We start from the raw sequence: 15329 nt of genomic DNA on the forward strand, positions 1-15329 counted from the left end.
TCTGCTTTAGCTTACAGCCAATTGAAACAGACTCATTTATTAGCAGAGAGGCTTGTACTGGAGAATTGGTCTAAGAAGGAGTTTCTATATCTGATATCGTTCCCTTTCCTGTCTCCCTTTTACTCCCCAGGAACTGTGGTGATAAACTGCGCAGCTGCTGAACATCAGCAAAACAAATACATTTAAAAAAGCCTCAAAAATGGATTGATGTTGGGCAAATTCATGCCTCACGCACATCATTACTTGACAAATGTGTCGTGTTGTTATTTTGGGCTGCTGAATGTGGGGTTACAGGGAGGGACCAGAGTGGACCAGAGGAACCAGGAGGATATTGGGCATTTTCTGAATAGTTGCAGTTGAGTGAATATTCAGTTTTTGGGTTTGGGACTTTTCTTGTCATCACAGCACGAAAACAAACGCCAGAGTTTATCTGAAAATTGTCTGAAAATGTCAAGATCGACCTCATACAGACTTTCCATTTTATAAAACGTGGAAGATGTGATAAGTGTTATACTGTAACATCAGGGGTATTGAACAGCCAATAATTTGAATAATGCATGTTTGAACAGCTCAGGGATTATTTTTCTAATACTCACCATATTTGTTGTTTTCCATCAAATCCTCAGTGTGACCTTTTATCAGCTGCACATGATTTTACTGACTGATTCCATGTTTAAAGCATTAAAAGGGAATTAAATGTTTCTCCATTAGGAGTGATGACATAAAGGAGGCCTGTGTGACATATTGTAACGGCAAATAAAACCTTCCCCTTACATTAATCAGCTTCCTTAGTCAATTAGCCGTTTGAGCTGCTGACACATAATCTTTTGGCTGATGCATTATTACCTTTTCAGGAGCAGAACCTCCACATAATTCATGTCAACTAAATCTGATTCGTTTGACAGAATCTAAAATAATTTGGTCCGCTGCTTTGTTTCTTGTGGTAGATGTATTAGAACAGTACCAGGTGGAGCCTCAGCCTCTTGTTTTAGGGGGAGTTTTGAGGAAGTTGACAAATTCTAATTGAACCGGCTGAGGTCACGAGAGGGATATTACGGGTTTATGGCGTGTCATCCCTTCCGGGACTCATGGACCTTCACTTTATTGATCCTCAGGAAGCCGCTGCCAGAATGCTTTCTGTTCTGTTGCATCGTCTCATAACAACAATATGACAAAGTGCACTGAAATATACGACCAACAGCATGATCGACCAAACTGCACAATCGATTACGTTCCCTTTCAAAATAAGATTAAAAAAGCTCAGATGAAATACATTTTTGCAAAGAAATGCGCCTCTTTTTTTGTGTGTGTCGTTACTGCAACGGCCCAGCTTCATTTCCAGCTATCAGCCCTTTGCTGCATGTCCCCCCCCCCCCCCCCCCTTACTGCCTCCCCTCAGCCGCACTGTCAAATAAAGGCAAAAGGCCAAGAAAAATTTTAAAAAGAATTAAAAAATATATATATTTGCAGGAATGAGCTTCCATACACATTTTTAGTATATTAATTGAAAATCTGAGCAGAAGACATGACAGTGCTGGACACCATGTATCCGGTGATACTGGGAAATGCGGTACAAAACATAGTAACGGTATAAATCAGCAATGCGGATGAAGCCAAAGTAAATATAACTGTGATATTTAAACCAGACACTGGTTACTCCATCACTTGCTGACACATGATGCCAGGAAATGGTTACATGCCCTCCCAATACACACACACACAATACATAGCACTATGTCACAAACTCCATTACAGCATCAGGGCTAAAAGCCTGCGGTCTCATCCAATCAGAGAACATTTGACCATGTGGTAAGACATCACCTTGACAACAGACTTAGCCTGCTGTTCTGGGTTAATTGTAAAGTCTAATGATGTATTTCCGTCCAGGATCAACAGAGCGTGGGAATACTGAGCCGGTCACATTTCAGGAAGATTATGTCTGAAAAACTCCCAGATCTCAAATCAGTCAGGGTTTTATATTCAAATTAATTTTTTATCAAGTAAAACACCAAAAAAATTTTAGCACAGACTAGAGAGATAGTTGTTTGCAATGAGAAGCTAAGAAGTGGTTACAGTACATTTTGTTTTTGCAGCAAACAGCATAAGATTAGATTAATTGGCACTTATAGAATGTTTGCTCAAATAAAAACAGTTGAAGATGTAAAATTTGACTTGCAAATTTAGAATAACTGCCCACCATCATCAGCAGAAATGAGCAAACTAGAGATGAAGATGCAAAAGACCATGTCCTTAATGTATATTAGCAACAAAGGAGTCCAAGAATGGTGCCCTGTGGGACACCACAAGCCACTTACTCCAAGTCAGTGTCCATCAATGCACATCAACAAATTGTGTTTGATTCTTATTAGAATTTGATAGCCATTTGTTAGTCAGTCCATAGAAATATCCAAAGCATATTAATTGCGTTCAAAGCAGTATTAGTTTTATTTAAAACAGCATCATACAAAACTAAAGGATTCTGGATGTGTGAGCCAAAGCTTATATGTGACATCAAAATCTTGTCCAGAACTCTGTGGCTTCACTTATCTTTATTCCTTTTGCGGTTTGGTTTTGAAAGGAGACATGGCTTACAATCAATAACATCCATTCAGCCCCAGCGTGGCCACGATAACGTCGACAGGAAGACCACAGGGGCGTCCGCCTGCTATCAGCGCCCGAAGAAGACAATACTTTATGTATGCAGACTGTAGATCCTGGAATTTATTTCAAAAGCTGATGGGAGGACACTGTACTGCTAGCTCTGCCTGTCTGCATTATTCAGACATCAGTTTCTTACAGCAGGTCCTGACAAGGCTCACTGTTGGCTCGCATACAGAACTAACACACTTCTATAAACACACACCCATGTAGAGAAACCTGTGCACCCAGTGAGAAACACCTTGTAACGTTGCGCTGTTATGTTGATTTAGTTTTAGTTTTAGTTTTCAGCCCCACTGGTTGAGCACGAGATCTCACATGAATTGTTTACAGAAAGAGAGATGGGAGGAAGACGAAGAACTCAGAGTTTGCTTCCTCATAGTAAGAAGCTGGCTTTGCTCCAGATATTACCTCAGTGCTCTATTCACTAAAAGCAGGTAGAGAGACACCTGAGTTAACAGGCCATTTCACAAAAAACCAATGACTCAGGATCACCCAACAGATACTTTGATGTTGTAACAATTTAAATGATATCATAACTCGAGGAAATGGGCTGTCATCACTTTTTAAACTGACCTTGTTCTCACTGGCAGCAAAACAATATTCCACTTGTGTGAGCTCACATTAGTGAAAATGTCACTGGCCATTCATTGTCTTTGCTAACAGGAAGAAGTCGCAGAGAGAGATATACCATAAATACATAGATTCAGCTGTACAACTTCTGAAGTACAACCCAACTCCAAAACAGTTGGGACGCTGTGTAAAACAGACATAAAACAGAACATTATAAATGTTGATCCTCTCTGACTCATACTCATTTGAAACCAGGACAAAGAAAATACATTCACTGTGTCACCTCATCAGCCTCATTGCGTTTTGGAAATATATGATTATTCTGAATTTGATGCAAGTTGGGACAGTCGGAACAAAGACTGGGAAAGTTGGGCAGTTGGGCAGATAATCCAACAGTCTAAGAAAAGCGTTTCTGCAAGGAATTTAGGGATTTCACCATCTGCAAACCATAATATCATCAAAAGCTTGAGAGAATCCAGAGAAATCTCTACATGTAAGGGGCAATATCAAAAAATCAACACTGAATTCCAGTGACCTGATCCCTCAGGCAACACTTCAGTTAAAACAAACATGATTACATAAAGAATGTTACTACGTGGGCTGAAGAACACTTCAGAAAACCGTTGCGGATAAACACAGTTTGTCACTGCATCTGCAACAAAAGTAAGTTAAGTCATGTGAGACGTCCGAAAGAGGAAAAGGACCATCCACATTGTTGCCAGCATGGGGGGCGTTAGTGCCCATTGCATAGCTACCTTGCACATCTGTGAAGGCGCCATTAATGCTGTAATATACATGCAGGTTTTGGAGCAACATACGGCGCCGCCATTCGGACGTCTTTTTCAGGGACTGACCTGCCGACAGTCCACACCTGTCTCACATTGAAAATGTATGACACATTGTGAGGTGCAAAATAGGACAATATGATATTATGTATTTCAAAATTTTAGCAATTATTGTCCTTAGTTTCCACTTTCTGAGTGTGAACAAAGGGTGATGTAACACAGAGGTACACAGGCTCCAACATGTCCCATATTTTTTTTAAATGTGATGCAGGCATGAGTGTATATTTACAAAAACTAAAAAGTTTCGGTTTGAACATCAAACATTTTCTGTTTGTACTGTATCCACCTGAATATCCGGCAGATTGGCAAGTCATTGAATTCTGTATTTGTTTGTCTTTCACAGCATTGCAGCATAGTAAAAGGTCATCACATCAAATAAAAAATACAACTTGTGTATAAAGCACATGAACAAATCATCCTGTTAGTGAGATGACTCAAATGGAGTGTAAGACAAATACGCTTTCATTTGCTTTCCTTTATCAGCTGATAAAATGAATTTAATTCATTTTGCCCTTCTACTCAGCTTTCTCTAGTTTGTTCTGTTTTCACATCTGAAGCATGTCTCTTCTCTCATAATGTCAAATAAAAAAAAAACACTACAAAGGGCTGTGCTGAGTAGAGGGACATTTAAGGACAACACATTTTGCATGGCATTCCGCTGAGTCATATCTAACTGTGTGTACTAAACCGAAACAAAGGCTTGCGAGTGTTTTGTGTCGGCCCGAGTCAGCTAAACAACACCTAAAGAGCATTTGACATTTTCAGCTGGTCGGAATAAACTCCCAGACGGTCCTGTTGAGAGCTCAGCGAGCGCGGCTCTCCCAGCCAGAGCAGGGGAGGGAGGACAATTACAACAAATTCAGAGTGAAACTGGACGTGTTCAGACCTGAAACAGAGGCAGGAGAAACCGACTCTGAAATGATCGTTATCATGAAACGCTCAAGAAGAGTGTGCATGTCCAAAAGGCTCAGGCTTTAATCTGTAACTGCCAAGTTCTTCAGTTGTTTGAAACATAAACGTGCATTTCCTACGCCAGACGTCTCGTGTCCAGAAGAGAAAACATTAAAGATTTTATTCCAGTCAGATGGCAGTTCTGGCTGATTTGGTGACACCTGTGGTTTATTGCTGCTTCAAACACTTGTTGAGAACAGAAGAGCACGAGTACAGTTTGCATCACGTGTCTGATGACGATTTTTAGCTTGATGCTAAAATAAGACCTCAGCTAAGTGGTTTCTTTGTCCTTAAAAGCGAAGTACAACACAGCTCACTCCAGCATCTCTTCTGGTAAAGCAGGTTTACAAATTGCAGTCCAGTAAGAGTTACAGGAAAGCGCTTCCTCCTTTATTTCTCTGCACGCTTCTGCGCTCACTGTGGTTCAATACTAACTCCATCAGCCTGAGTGATTTGTTGTTTAAGCGCCAAAAGATAAATGAGATAAAACGCTGGGACGAGCGCACATTTAACTTCTCCCCTAGACGAGACGCGTCTAGACCACTGACTTCTCACCCCGTTAACTCTCATACACAAACACGCTTTTTACCGAGTCAACTTTGGACACTCGCTATTGTCTCTGGAGTCATAACATCACATGTCTGCGCCGTTCATGTTCAGAAACACTGTTTTTGTGCTTTCCTCTCTGAGCAGATGCATCCTGGAGGGATATGCAGACCCATCTCTGTGCGTCCTCAGAGAACAGATAGCAACTGCAGCTGCAAACCACACTGCTGTCACTCAAGCTTGGTTACTAAGACATATCAGTGGTTACATATGTTTAGCTTGATTAGTATAAATACCTGCCAGGAACATGTCAAACTAATGAGTGTTATTCTAATGTGAAGATAGCCACGTGATACACAGCCCTGTTTCTGAGACGGATCATCTCATCTGTCGGATGAGTTTGACAGGATTGATATCAGTGTTATTATTATTTCATCAGAGATACCAGTAGACGGTTTCAGCCAGTGTTTGCATTTTATCAAGGGTTGGGGCATAGAAAGGGTCTAGTTTAAAAATACCAAAGTTTCCATTTTCTCCCTGAATTGAATTGCAAAAAGCTGTACCTATGATATGTACCTGGAATATTTAAGTTGGTTTGTCAGATTTTTCAGTGTAGCAAATATCCTCTATATCAGAAATTCTGCTTAATCGTTGGTTGAGGTTGAGGATGAGAGAGAAAATGTTCTAGCAACGTCTTTTGACCAGTAATGAGTGGTCTCTCCCAGGGAAATTTCTTTTTGGCCGAACTTTCCTCTGGCAACTGGACAAGGCAGTCCCATAATCTCCCTATTACACAATCCCACGTCTCCTTTGGTAGCCCGCTGTGCTGTAAATTCACTAAAAGGAAGCCCATCATGGCTCGACTCTGGATAGCACGACTGTCCGCAGCATCCGGAAAACCCCACACTTCCAAATGAAGCCTACTGTTTACCTACCTGAAGTCAGGACATGGTTTCTTAGAATCGTTTGCACTTGGTTGTCAAGCGTACGTAGCCTAACCACAGGTGATGCTCAACAGTACTGGTCGTTAAACGGGTTTTGCAGGTGTGCGGTGGTGTGTGCCAGCAATCACTCACACATGCTTCCTTCACATTTTCGAGGACGGAGCTGAGAGCAAAAATGTTTCTGAATAATTGGATTGAAATCCTTAAAGCGTGCTCAGACGGAAAGTGAAGCACATTTTTGGCCTTTATTTGCACCCAAACAGCCAGAGTACCAACTGAGCAGACGTTAGCGGTAAGCTCACCAGCACAGACACGCCGACAGCGTCTGCAGGAGTGCGTCCGTGTGTGTTTCCGTCCACCGTTCAGCTCAGCCCATGACTGAACTCGACGGAAGCTCTGGTTCTTTCCCTTATTCCCCTCCAGTAAAGCGTCCAATCGAGTCTTTCTGTCTGCAATAGCGCTGCATCACCCAGTAATTTACACAGAACATACAGTATGATGAAGGGTGTGCTGTCTGGTTACAAACAAGTGACACCACCCTGGAAACAAGTGGAATTACCTCATGTGTGCCAACACAGCTTCAGCACTGAGTGAAATAATTATCTATGACATGGAGAGTTTCCCTGCTATCGTCTTGTCAGTTTCTTTGGTTTTGAGTCACCGTTGCTGTTGTTTCTCACAGTCCTCTCCGAGTCCTGTGTGCAGCAGTAAAAATGCTGCAATCTCTCCTGAACACTGGTGCCTCACTTGCTGGAGGAAGCTGTTCTCACACACATGTTTTGAAGTTGTCATTGTGATCCCGCTCTGACAGCTGGGTGAGTTGTGGAAAGTCTCTGCGTTGTTATATTTAACCACATTCGGTGTCCAGAGACTGTTTTGTCACTGCAGTGTGTAATAGTGGACATTTATGAGTGAGGCAATCCTCTTTCTGTTTTCTCTGTGCTGTATGAGCAAAGAGGAAATCCCTCTGTAGCTCATGCATCCTTTCTCACTGTCTCTTTACTCTCTCTTGGTCGGTTTACACCTGGCATTAACATGTGTCTGGGGTAATCCAAACACAAGTGGACAGCTCTTAGTACGTCTGTTCACACCTGGCCCTACAGTGGTTCTCCGCATGCGTATCAAGTGACCACTTGTGATCGGATCTCACTTCCTCGTTCTCTATGCAAATAAAAACCTGGATCGTTTCTGTTTGCAAAGACCAAGCACTCTGTTGTTTTTAGCCTCAAACACACCTCGACAAATGGCGCCAATGTTTTTCACACAAACAAAGAAATGACTTTATGTATAACATTTGCCTAATTGACAAGGGGGTCCAAATAATTATGAATTTGTTGGTGACAGCATTTCACAAAGTTTAGAAAATTTCTCCTAACGCAACAACTCACAGAATAGCACAGCTTTTTAAAGGGAGTCTGGGGACACATGTTTACCATCAACAAAATGCTGTCTTGTTTCCATTTAATCATTGTGTTCAAACAGCTCAGAGAGCACATAACATGAAATATAGTGAACCAAAAAGATGTCACAGTGTGTGTCGTGTGTACTTCTGCGGAGGATGTCAGTTGCGTAGGTGGTCCTTTAACCAGGATTGCACGCACACACTGCTAGAAGGACGTGGCCACATGTGGCCCAGACCAGCTCTGAATATGGTTGAGCAATTCTCAGATCTCGATGCATCCCGGGTGCATTCAGAACATTCATCGGGCTGCCCGCTTGTGATCGGATCACGCAAACACGCATGTTAATGCCAGGCGTGAACAGGGCCTCTAATTCTTTAAGTCTTTGTCAGTGTTTCTCCCTGTAAGTGAGGCGTGGTTTGCAGAGGAAGTGGTTTCGTGACTGAAGGGGTGTCAGCCCTTTCTGTGGAATCAGCACACCTTTCCTGTCTGATTCAAATGTATTTCCAAACAGTCATTTAGGCAGGAGTTTAGCTAAATAAACCTCCATTTTCTTATTTACATACAGTATTTTGACACATTTAGCACAGATTGTTTCACTAATACGAGCGCCAGCCTGTTGAGTTAAAAGAACAACCTCACACACCTCACAGACAACCAATCACATACTGTACCAGTGCTTTGTGACAAATGTTGTTGTTGTTGTTGTTGTTGTTGTTGTGGTATTTATAAATGCAACTTCCTGTATTATTACATCAGGAATCACTCCAGCATCATGACAAGGACAGGCAAGAACATTTTGTAATAGAGTAGGAGGTCATCTGAGGGATGCAAAGTCACTCATGCTCTGTGTGCATCAAAGTCACATCAAAATATGGACTCTCATGCTGTACTATGGCGCAACCCTTTCACCTCATATCTGCTGCATTTTTCATTTATGGACGTTCATTTGAGGGTGTCTTATACGCTGGTTTTGGGAGGAGGAGAGGGTGTTTATTTCATGCTCTTCATCTCCTCATAACAGTGACAATAACAGGCTGCTGGTACAGCAGGTGGTGTTTAGCATGGCCTCTTTTGTTGACTGTGTTAACATGCTAACATTTGGGTAAGCACAAAACACAACGTATTGCGGAGGCTGACGTGATGAATAGTCAGTGGGATTCATCATCTGGGTACCATGAATGTCTGTACAAATTTTCATGGGAATCCATTCTGTAGTTGTTGAGATATTTCTGGATCAAAGTGGTGGACCGACAGCCTGTTGCCATCTCCAGAGCCGTGCTCTTAGCAGAGCTAAAAAGCAAAAGTAGTATATATACATATAGAGAGAGTGCATATACTGTGCTACTATAATTATATGATGATCTCTGGCTAATGAAGGCGTACTTTGTCCTCTCTTCACCCAGAGTTGACATCACTAAGAGTCAGTATTACATGGCTTCTAGGCCACTTCACAGCATTGATCCAGCTTGCCTTTGAAATCCTTTTTATAAAACTGTCTCTGAAACCAGAAGATGAAACGCATAAAATCATGGCTCTAGACCTGTCTGGCTTGTCTGATAGTAATTTCATCCCAAGGCCTTGTGTGCCTCCTGTACAGCTTTATATATTGTGGGATGCTGGCAAATCTTTATCAGCGTGTTATAAACATGTTTTTTTTACATGCACGTGCATCTGCTGTATGTAATAGGACATTCCTGCAGCAGTATACTAAATTTGCATGTGCATGCATGCACGTATGCATTGCTTGATCTTAGAGAAACATCTGCTTAATCTGACTATGAAGGAGGTGATTTACCACGACGACCACCACCACATTAAATGTGTTGCAAGATGCCTCTCTCAAGGTCGAAGCTGATTTATGAGGAAAACATTTCACTTTCGGGATGCGTGGTCAATGAAAGCTCTTTGTCATTGCAGATTTTATCCGCTGCAACTAGCTAGCCCATTAACTCTGCAGAATGATCTCAATGTGTAGGCTACATGATGTCTACATACACAGGCTCGAGCAACACGGTCCAGGCATCCTCGCCAGCTGACGATCCATGAGATGTTCCAAGACTTGTCGTGTTAAATAAAGAGCATTTTTGTTTTCTTATGTCGAGTAGAATTAGTTAGGCGTAGTATCAATAATACAGTAATTGATATAATTAAAATGTTCTTTTGTTCTAATATCATTTCAGATGCTAGCTATAGAAAAACAGGGAGTTTGCAGATTGCCACTAAGAGAGATCTAAGAGAGCCTGTTTACGGCTTCTTCTAAGGAGGACAAATGAGCTGGGATCAACTACATATACAAAATCCACCCTCGTTAACTGGCTGTTATTTCTTGTCTTTTGCTCAAAGAAGCCATTTACGGTCTTTGTCTGCGATCTGTCTTGCCTCAACTTCGGTCAAGCATTCCTGGACTCTCAAGTTTGTGGTTTCGAATGTCTTTACAACGTGTGTGGATGTGATTTCCATGAAGGCAAATTAAGCTGCTTTAAGAGCTATTACCCGAAGAATGTTCCTGCATCAGGGTGAAGAAGATTCTCCAATGAAAGCATGAAGTCAGGCTGGAAAAGGAAAGAAACTGAGGGGTTTTAACCCTTTTTTGGTACAGACGTGACCTTCTCATTGCTTATGTTGTCTTAACTGGGTCGTGACTGACTGAAGAGAGCATCATCTAATTGTTACAAAAACTGTTTTAAAACTTAGAAAATTTCTAGCAAACACAGAGTGCACATTATTTTAACTATTTTTATCATCATCTGCAGCATTAGCTTATAGATCAAAGATCATTACAAGTTCAAATCTAGGAGTAAAAGTAAAGTCTAACCACTGTGCTGATCTGCATCTGGGTCTGACGTACTCACTTCCCCCAAAGCTATACTTTCCTGTGTGCACGATGACCTGGTAACCCCTCGCTCAGAAGCTGCTTTTCTAACCTTTGACCTACTGTTAACCTCCAGTTCATCAGCTGATGGCTGCAGAGGGAAGATAAGGGCAACTCTAATGTACTATATATATAACTATGAAATTGTTAAGATTTGTTTACTTCAGTATTTTTTGATGTACGACAACGAGAACTATCGGAGAGAACTTCAGAGAAGCTCAGTCCTGGCAGTTAAACGCCGATGCAGGGATGTTTGGACATTTGTATGAATATTTCTCATCTCATCTCATCTACCAAGCAGAGGATCCTTCTCAGAACGAGAGAGGATTGAAAAGTGCAAATGAAAGTGGAAAATATTATTCATCAACAACTTCTGCCTCTGTTGCCAGTTATAACTAACAACTTTCTGTTTGACTAATTTGGAAACTGATTTCCTGGAAATCAGTGTGGCATTTATGCCTGTGAGCTGTTTTTTGAAAACCTAGACAGTCATTGTGAAGATTCACAGTCATCCAGGTCAATGTTATCCAAGGAGAGTTGAAACAAGGGCAACCACACTTGGTTGTACAAAGAGGGACTGTAATGACTAGACTGTGTACATCAACTGACCTTCACTTCAATTTCACGTCATTTTACCATCCTTCAGTCAGTGCTCTTGGCCTGGCACGAAACTGAGATTGTAACTGCTATTTTAACTTCTTTCAGTGTTCATATTTCAACTGCCCCTTGAATTGCTTCAACTCCCTCTTTCTATTTTCAAGATGTCTTTGGTCAAAATTGATACTGACAAGACCGAGGCGTGACTGAGTTTTGTCACTTAATAAATATTCACTAAAAATGCCCAATTCAAGCAGTGCATTTGCAGACTGTTACACAATATGTGAGTATATTCTGTCATCACACACATAAGTTTCTTTGAAAGCACATAAAAACATGGATTACTTGCTATGCTGATGACACCTAGCTTTATATCATATTTAAATACAGTCGCAGTGTATTTGGGAAACCTGTTTTTGAATCCTGAATGCCAGGTGGCAAGACATGAAATGGAAAATACTGAAGTCATTTGACCAGGTGGTCTGGCTGGAACGACCAAACATAACCTTGTGCCAACATTGTGATTCTTGACTTGCCTCCACATTTGACAAAAGCCCTGCTGTGAAAGTCAGCTCTCTTCTGCTATAGTGTGTAGCCACAATTAAGCAATTTCTTGTATTCCTCAAAGTGGTTTCAGGTTTCATGGTAATTGCTGTAATTTTCTGTTCATGTTGTCTTAATTACTCATCTTCAGCTTGCCTGCAACTGGTTGGTTTGGCCCAGGGGTCAAAGGGGTCGTAAACATCCCCTTGAATATTTTATAAATCTCCACTGCTCCTGTCACAAGGTCAGCCTCCAGTAATATGATGCCAATATCTGCAGTGAGCAAAGTAATCTGCACACACTCTATTACAAACTTGACACATGTCAGCTCCTTCCTTCCTCTGGCCTAATCAAAGCACAAGAAGACAAGAGATTATCCAATTAAAGAGACAGGCTTAATTAATCAATTAATCAATTATGTGGCGTAAACTCAGTTAGTCCAGATGTCTGGTTAGTCAGTTGGATGTAATTGTTTATTGGTGGGACATTAATTGACAGAAAGCAAACAAGATATATTGGGAATTGTGGGTAATTATAGGGGGAAATTACGTTCTTGTCAAAATGTGATCAAATGACGTGTACTTACGAAGGTGCAGGCTTGAGTCTGACTCTCAATACATCAGTCCTGATTTCCCATGATGGCCACTGTTTGACTGTAGGTAGTATGAGCTTAATAAGGCGGTGTCATTAACAGAGGACATTATTACCTGCCAGCACTGCTGTTTGATGTGAGCCTAGCAATTGAATTGAATTGTGCAATGGTTTGGTACATATTTCCTAACTTTACTGTTATTTGCTAATCAATTAACCTTTAGAAAACATATTATGGACCATGATGAAATATATGGAATATGTAAAGATCACTTGGTGTATATGTGAATTGGAATACTTTGCCTCCAGTGTTCAGCAGTGGTGGGAAAAGTACTCAAATCTGGCATGTGAATAAATATATCAGGACTGCGGTGCGTAAATACTCTATTCAAAGTTTTGCATTCAAAGTTTTGCTTAAACCTGCATTCGTTTAGATTTGTAAATGACGCTGATGAGCGCTGATGTTGTGGGTCAACTGAAAGAGGCAAAAAATTCTCCACATAGCTGAGGGGAACTGCAGAGTCGAGTGATAATCGCCATGAATGACCGCTGTCACACGCCGTACAGTCGGTGTAATTATTTATTCTGTAGACCCTCTCACAGCAAACATTTTGGCAGTCCCAGCAGGACAAAGATGGAATTGATTTGCACAAGAAATAACTGCGTGCCTTTCGGTTAGCAGCGACTCTCACAGCCTGCTCTTATCAGTCGGCGGGAGGAAAGCCATACTGGCTTTTGGAGGGAAAGAGCGCGGGGGCTGAAGAACATCTTTACTGTGGTTATCATTGTTAATATATTTTATCAGAGGAAACACCTGTGACTCATCTAAAAGCCATGCAAAGACACAGGAAGTCTCTATTACATAACTTCAGTCACACTAGAAGACAGATGTTTTTTTAGAGACTTTAATATCAAATCCATTTGCCAACACTTTTAATGCACTTGGTAGTTCATACAGTAGCACCAGGAGGTAACAATCAGATATTCCCCTTCAGCCACTCACACTTTAACACACCAACACACACTCTAACTGATAGACTGTTCGCACCAGTGCCTGATGCCAAGGGGCTCTTAGTTTACTGTTGTTGGAGGGACAAATGAACAGAAAGAGGGAGGGAAGGAGGGAGAAGGAGATTAATTTGGAGAATGGACTGCAAGACAGGGAGAGGGCGAAATGGGCACCTAAATAGGTTGTGGCATTTAATGTCTCCAATGCCGAATCATAACTCTTGATAAATTCGATTATCTCACATCCACCGGCTAATGGTGGGAGGAGAGGGGAGAAGGAAATGTCGCAAGAAGAGGGGAGGAAGGAATAGAGAGACACTTCATGAAATTACACTCATCTGACGGGTAAATGTGCAAAAGACAAAATTTGCAAAGTGCAGCGGCAGCATGAGAGAGGAGATTCTTTCTAACTGCCTTATTTGGTGTGGTCACCTCTCCAAACACACAAGAGACGGCCGGAGTATGAAAGCAAAACACAAAGCTGGAGTCATGTAGGGGTTTATCTGTTGACACCACAATAACATGTGTATTCAGATTTATACTAGAAATGTATAAAGACACCGTTTCATTCTCAAGTTTAGCAGCTCACAAAATACACAAAATCATGTTTCAAGCGTGTGCCTACACGAATAATAAAAATGATTTCTATTTGAACCTCAAAGTAGGAGCTGTGTTCCTGTGATTGGTGGTGGTGCAGATGAATAGTGGAAATAGAATGTTTTAACAATGGAAAAATCCATGTGAGAATTGCATTAGGCTGCATTGCATCATTTCTCTTCAGAAGGAAGTTGTGCATGCAGTGGGTGGAGCCGCAGATGAAAATGAAGTCGGTCTGAAGTGTCCGTGACACACAGTGAGAAAGCGGTTGACAGGAATCTGAAAAGCCCTCTTGGCCATTTTTATCTGCTTTCCAGGTGGCCCTTATCTCCACCCCCCCAAATTTCCTGCCCATCTTCAAGATAGCAAGGTGCCAGACTTCCATATCAGAACATGAAATAGAAATAACATCTGTCCTACATCTGTCAGGCTTTCTTCATCAATCTGATGTGGTTGTGAGGATGAACGTCAGTATGTTGAACTTCAGTCTATCTCCACCTCTGGGGTTTAAACCTGTAGCCTTATTGTTTACATTTTGGTAAATCTGTATGAATGTAAAGCCATGCTGCTTTGGCTCACTGCACAGACAACAATCAACCTGGATTACTGACACAGTTAGAACATGCACTTTGTTCTTAAGTGGATTTATGTACATTTTACCTCTTATCCAATTGTAAACTGTGTATTATGTCTGTGATTTGGCAGAGCTGTGACTCTTAGAGGAGGTGGTATTAAGTCTGTGGCAAATTGCCTCAAGCATGGTATGGTTTGTATCTGTTCAGATGTGAATAATATATTCATATTCATCTGCATTGGTATTTTATGTCCCTATTAAAGGTTGTTTTTTTCCTTTCGGGCTTTTAAATTTGATGGCAAACATTGTTTCCAGTTTCCAAGTCCCGTCAATTTTCTTCTGTTGATAAAGCGTCATGAATGAAGAACACAACGCCAGAACAATTTAGCACATTTCTGATCATCAAACTGCGGCCTCAAACAAAACAAATGACCCAGCTGATTGTGATCACGAGACAGCTCTTGACTTCCTGTGTGCCGATTCGTCAAAAGACCACATAGGCCGATGTGGTCAGTGCTCACGCTCAAGACATTCAGAATGTTGAAGGGAGAGAGAGCATGTATGTTGTGTTCAAATGATCTGAGCATAACACACACACACACACAGCAGAGTGCTGCAGACATACAG

The sequence above is a fragment of the Chelmon rostratus genome, chromosome 24 (genome assembly GCF_017976325.1).
Source record: "Chelmon rostratus isolate fCheRos1 chromosome 24, fCheRos1.pri, whole genome shotgun sequence".
Taxonomy (NCBI): Eukaryota; Metazoa; Chordata; class Actinopteri; order Chaetodontiformes; family Chaetodontidae; genus Chelmon; species Chelmon rostratus.